Raw genomic sequence first — 6,196 nt, 5'->3', positions numbered from 1 at the left:
CTCAATTTTGACAGTGGCAAGTGGCAGCTAGTTTTTTTAAACAAGTGACTTAATTGCCCGTGAAAAGTTCCACTTTTTGCTCTCCCTGACAACTGGAATCCTCATTTCACACAACAGATGCAGCACTGGCAGGAGCAATGCAGGCTCAGGGCCTATAGTGAAGGGGACCATACAAGCACCTGAATAAACAGAGAGAAGCCTTCCTATACAAAGCCTCTGCTCTGACATTGAGCACCCACCTCTAGGTCTGATGGAACAGTGCAATCTCCATGCCCAAAAGCCTGTGTCTTGGGCTGCAAATGCTACCAAAGGAGCTAGTGCCAATGACTGTGGAGACCTGGCTAATGCTGGCAGTAAGCCCTCCCGTTCATCTCACGGCTGTTATCACAATGTCAATGGATGGCACCAGCTTTGGGCAGCTCCTAAACTAGTTTGTATTTCAGCAAGCCACCTCCCAGGAGAAATGCTCTGTTTCCCCTTACTAATCCCCTTTATCATCTCATTTCCCTCTGTCAAAACAGCTGGTCATTTTAAGAAGTTGAACACTTCCTCAAAGCCCTCTGGATGGAGAGATTCTGCCTGCAGAATTTGTGCTAAGTGGTTGCTGCAAATTGCCTGGTTCAGCAATAGTTCATTTTACCTCCACTTTCCTTACTTGAGATGATGGAGTCTTCACATATGGGGCTGGTACGCACTTTGCACTGGGGATCTTACAGTCCCATTGGCAGCATCACAATCCAAGTGACCAATTGCCAAACAGAGCCTGAAATTGAAGTAGTGGGGAAGTTATTTCCTGCCCGTTGGAGCCAGTTGACCTTCTCTGAAATTGCAGTGAGGTCTTTGCCAAGTGGGGTTTTTGCCAAAAAGGCCATCTGTGAGCAGGTGCTAGTAGGCTGGGGTGGGGGGAGGAGCATAGAGCCAGATCTCCTATGAAAAACTCTGCTGAGGAGAGATGGGAGGCGTCAGCAACTCCTGTCAAAGGTTCTGCTGCTCGGGAAGTAGCTAGCAGCCCCCCTCCCCCCCGTCAATGACAGAGCTCCGGTGGAGGGCAAAAGGCAAGAGAAGAAGGGATTATGCCATCACAGCCCTCTCCCCTGAAAAACCCACAGGTCTGGTTGTGAGCACTAAGGAGAAAGGGAGCAATGCACTGATCCTTTAGCAGCAGCCACAGCCTAGCTTGGAAATTCAAAACAGAAGCATTTCCTCACTGAGCACATATGCTGCTAGTTTGTCATTGTAGGGTCCCTAATGCTGCCACTGCTGGCTTCCTCCGACAGTGGGGGGAGACAAAGAATTAAGGTGAAGAAAGGTTGTGTCTGGGTCTTTCCATTCTTCACTTTAACATCCAGAGCACAAGCACCCCAGGAGCGAGTTGGAGCAAGCGTAGGCTTTCTGGATTGAGCGCAAAGATGCAGTGATGTGCATGCTGCTTTGTGCCAGAAGCAGATGTTTCTCTTCCACCCTCTGACACAGCCATGGTCCCTATTACAGCTGATGAAAGGACAACAGCTATCTGAGGGCAGAATTTGGTGTAGTGGGGGGGATGGCCCAGTGTTTGGCTCTCACATTACCTGGTTCATGTGGCCTTCTGCTGGAATTAGGGCCACTTGTCCCTCACCAGCCTCTCCAACCCATGGGTACAGAACTGAACTCACCTGATTTGACCTTGTCCAGCCTATCCAATAGTAGGTGATGTATCTTCCTGCTGAGTCAGCCATCGCACCACAAACTTCTGTGTCTCCCTCTTCGCTTCCCACCTGTTGAAGGGAAGCCTGATGGAAGAAACTCCAGTGAAACAAACAAACAGACACAGATGCCTGCATGCAGCTCGCTCCAATGCAGGGACGGGATGGGCGTTTTATACAGGAGCAATGAAGCTGGGGGATTACATAGATCACCGAGCGCACCGCACAGTCACAGTACGGTTATAGCCTATCGGTCTTGATGAGAGGCAGAAGAGATCATGTTAGCGAATTTCTCTTTTTCCGCGTCTCCCACTTCACCATATGGGGCCCTGTTCACATTCGCTGTAGCAGCCTTAAAAACGCTCTCGACTTTTACTTTGATTCCAACAGCATGACTGGCTCCCAACTATAGAGCACAGAACCCAGAGCGGAGGAACTACCAAGCCATAACGCTTCCAGGTGAGCTGGGGAACCACATCAGGGAGCGGGCTGGTGATTCTCCCCCAGCAACTAGAGAGTTTACTAGAGATGGGCCTGAAGCTAAGTCTGGATCCAAATCCAGACCTGAACTTTCAGTAAAGTCGGGAAAGGTGTTTGGATCCAGGGATTTGGGCCCCAGTTGAGCATCCAGTGCCCGAAATGGTGACAAGTCAATTCGCCCCCCAAACCAAGAGTGAGATTCTTTACATTTGAATTTACTTCTCAGTGTTTAATGCCCTTTGCTTTTTGGGGTTCAGCTTAGCAAGTGAGGTCACACGGGTCACATGCGCTGGCCCTATGCTGCAACGTCCGGGGTGCAAACTCTGCTGAGGATAATTTTAAAAGAATTCCCATGGGATTGACTTGTTTTGAATAAAAGATGCCCTATTAGCCCTTCCTCAGACCTAGATTTTGGGGCACATTTAGGCTGACCACCAGTGGTTTTGTTTTGCAGAACAATAGAACTTACACTTGCCCAGTGCTTTCTAAGGGGAAGTCGGCGTTCTCAGTCTTACCTTGCATCAAGAGGCAGGTTCCTGTTTATTATCAGTGATGCCAACTCTTAATTTTAGTACCAGTCTCACGCTTTTTGGTGGTGCTCTTAATAAAGCCCCAACTCTTGGCATTAGTTATGACAGGAGAATCTCAGCATAAGGATTTTTCTAGCCCTCGCAACTGAAGACAAAAGCTTGACATCATGAAATCGAAAGGTTCAGAAAACAGAAGACAAATCAAAAGAATTCAGAACTTTAAAAAAAAAAAATCTCGATTTCTAAACATCCAGGGTTGGCAATACTGGTGCCATCAAGACACTTTCAGTAATTTGCTTTGCTGTGTAATTAGATGTAGTGATCAGAATCTCGTCTCTACCGTGCAAACAGTCACTGGCCCAGAGGTGCATTCTACAAGGGGGAATGGCGAAGGAGGACACACAGTACAGGCTTGAAGAAATCGTTTTCCAGAACTGCTGTGATCTCTCCCACACGGAATACGGCTCCAGCCTGCCACTCACAGGGCCTTTTTTTAGGATTTTTAAGATGCAGCTAATCTGATTTGCCTGCTAGTATATTTTGTTTTTCTTTCAGTTTCTTTTTTTCTAAAGTCCAGTTTCAGTTTCACCCCAGAGGTGGCATTTGAAGGGGGTGGCCCCTTTGGCTGGGGATTTTGTAGCAGCATGATGCTGCTTGAGAGAGAGATGGAGGTTATTTGTTATACTTCACAGGCGCTTTCTTTAAAAGAAAAGCTCTGCAAGCAGCCAAGATCCCTCCCCCTGGGTGAAGAACAGCCAGGCAATCTGTCCAGACACCCTGGGATCATTAGCATTGAAATATAAACTCTCTGGGGGATGAAGAACAAAAGCTGAATTACTCATCCAAGGAGTGGGGGCGGCGCTGGGCGAAAGGAAGGCGGCTAGAAGAGCTGTAGCTGGGCAGGTGTCTTCGTTCCTTGGCCCAGTGCCATTTGGGGCCTGCAGTGGGTGTGAGCGGGGCACAGAGGCTTGCTGCTGCCACAGAGGGCCCTCCTGCCTCCGGAGCAACAGAGGTGGTGTGGCGGGGGTGTGCGTGCTTGAACTGAACTGGTTCTCTCCAGCTGCCATGGAGGCAGGAAATGCCAGCTGTGCCCAGGCTCTTTGGGGCTGTATGGAAAGCTGGCACAGAGTAGAGGGTACAGGGCCCAGTTTTCTAGAGCACCGGGAGAAGAGCTCCAATTGTAAGAGGGCTGGCAGAGGGGAGCAATCACATGCAGCGGGGAGGGGGCTGATGCCCCCTCTGCAGCTGGGACAGACAGCAGCCTCTGGCCAGTCACTGCGTCCATGCATGGCCTAAGCCTTACACACACACATCCCTCTCTGTCCGTACTGCATTTGTCCCCATGGTACCCATGCACCATTGGCGCAGCACGATGTCCAGATCATTGCACTCCCCACCCCAGCAGCCTCTGCTTCCCCTGGGATCAGCCAGCCTGCTCAGGGAGGACCCTGCTTGCTCCCTTTGGCCCCAGCTGCTAAGCGGGGCTTGGCATCCAGCCCTGCTGCATTGGGATCCATGATGAAAGTCTCTAATTGGGTCGCTGGCACTTCCAAAATGCACTGAGACAACAGAGCGGCAGCATGGCCCGACGCACTGGGCACAGGGCTGGGAGTCAGGAACAGCTGATTTCTAATCTTCACTCTGCCACTGCCATCCTGGATAGTCCCACTTTCCTCATCTGCCAGTTACAAGTGGCCACACTTACACCACCTCCCAGGGTGTCTGGGCAGCACTTTGAAAGCGTAAAATTTGACCTAAGTGCTAGGTAGCAGTATTTTTGCAGAGGGCTGTCCCACAAGGGGCTGGAAGCACTGGGTCTTTGACCCCACATAGCTTACAGCGCTTCCTGTGTGTGTGTAGGACAGAACTGGGTAGCTGCTGCTGACACACAACCACCCGGCTGCCTCTCCTTGCCATGAGAGAAGAGAACAGGGGCGATGTTGTTCCCGTTCTTCACATGCGTTCCCCCCGCAGGGCTGTCTGGGATGGCTGCAGGCTGGAACAAATCCAGAAATGCGCTCCTGCTAGCTTTGACTAGCTTTCCCCTCATAGCGTGGGTTGCCTTCACACGTATGGAGAGCACCCGCAGGGTTTACTTCTGGGACACGTCGCAGCCAGCTCGCTCTCTTTGACATATATTCACTAGGAGCGACTATCAGCCTGTGCCAAAATAAACCCAGCGTTAACCAACCTCAACTAGCCCATCCCAGTGGCTAGCGAAGGATGTTCCACTCCTCAGTTATAAGCACTTGAGGCAGGCTGCATGTTTCACCCCGGAGTGCCTACTGACATATCAGTGAAGCCGAGGCTCTGCTGTGTTGAAGCCTCCTCCGTGTAGCTCTGCACGTCTCATAACGAGACCTTAGCTTGTCTGCCATTCCAGTGACTCTCCACCTGGGTTCCCGCCATCTGTCATCCTCTCACAGGTGAGACTGGCAGCCCCTGGAAAGGTGACCTGCAGTGGAAAAAGAAATGGGCTCATCGTGCCCTTCTTTGCAAGGGATAAAGCGAGCGTGAAAATGTTTTTCCTCCCTAAAAGAGGGGTGGTGGCATCAGAAATTCAAGGCTTTCCATCCCTGGAATGCTGCGAAGGGCTGGAGACTCGGTGGGGTTCACAGCACCAGCACAGACGAAAGCTGAGCAATTGAGAGGGGTGGCAAGGATGCTAAACTCCATTTGTTTGTGGCCGCACCTATCCAGTCCTTAGGGAAAAGGACATCACTGTTAACGATTCATCCCCTATACCCGGCTCTCCCATACCGGACCTCCTGTAAAAAATCCAGACTCTGCCTCCCTGTTGTTCCTGAGGGAGGGAAATCTAGATGCAATGAAAGAGGCAAAAAGCCCATTTTAAAATATTTCCCTTTGCAGGTCACCTAAAACCAATTGGCCAGGCTGGGAAAGCATAGCTGCAAGGACACGGTTCATGGCCGAGCAGCTGTTACCACACAGAAGCCAGAATGGCTGCCTGCATAAACCACTCAGCTCAGCTCAACAGCCGAGGGAGCGTTAGGGTTAAATCAGGCATCAGATAAAGAGCCACATAGAGTTTCCTTTCAAGGGACAGCACCTGGAGCCCAGGGCTATCCATCTGCTGCCCACAGCCATCCGGCTGTGACCTCTGATGGCCATGTCCCTTGTGCTAATCATAATTCTTTTTGGAGGGCAGAGATGAATGGCTCTTACTGCCTCTTCTGTGGTGGGAGCAGAGAGGAGCTGCGGGCACCGTTTCACCATCGGTTTTATTAGAGTTATTTAATACATACATACAGCGAAGGTGCCAGATCAGCTTGGCCCCGCATTCAGCGACAGAGCAGCACAAGCCCTCCCCACCCACGGGGCTTCAGCCCTGACCCAGACGGCCAATATCTAGGGTGAAGAGAAGAATGCAGCACTCAGGCTCAGCCCACTGTTGGCCTCTCTCTCTGGGGCAAGTTGTGGCCATGGAGGTGTGATGGGGAAGCTTGTACAGTATGAACTGGCCAAGCCCACAAACCAGCC

Source organism: Dermochelys coriacea, chromosome 8, assembly GCF_009764565.3.
Source record: "Dermochelys coriacea isolate rDerCor1 chromosome 8, rDerCor1.pri.v4, whole genome shotgun sequence".
Lineage (NCBI taxonomy): Eukaryota > Metazoa > Chordata > Testudines > Dermochelyidae > Dermochelys > Dermochelys coriacea.
The sequence above is the reverse complement of the archived record's forward strand: the minus strand, read 5'-3'. Positions refer to the sequence as shown.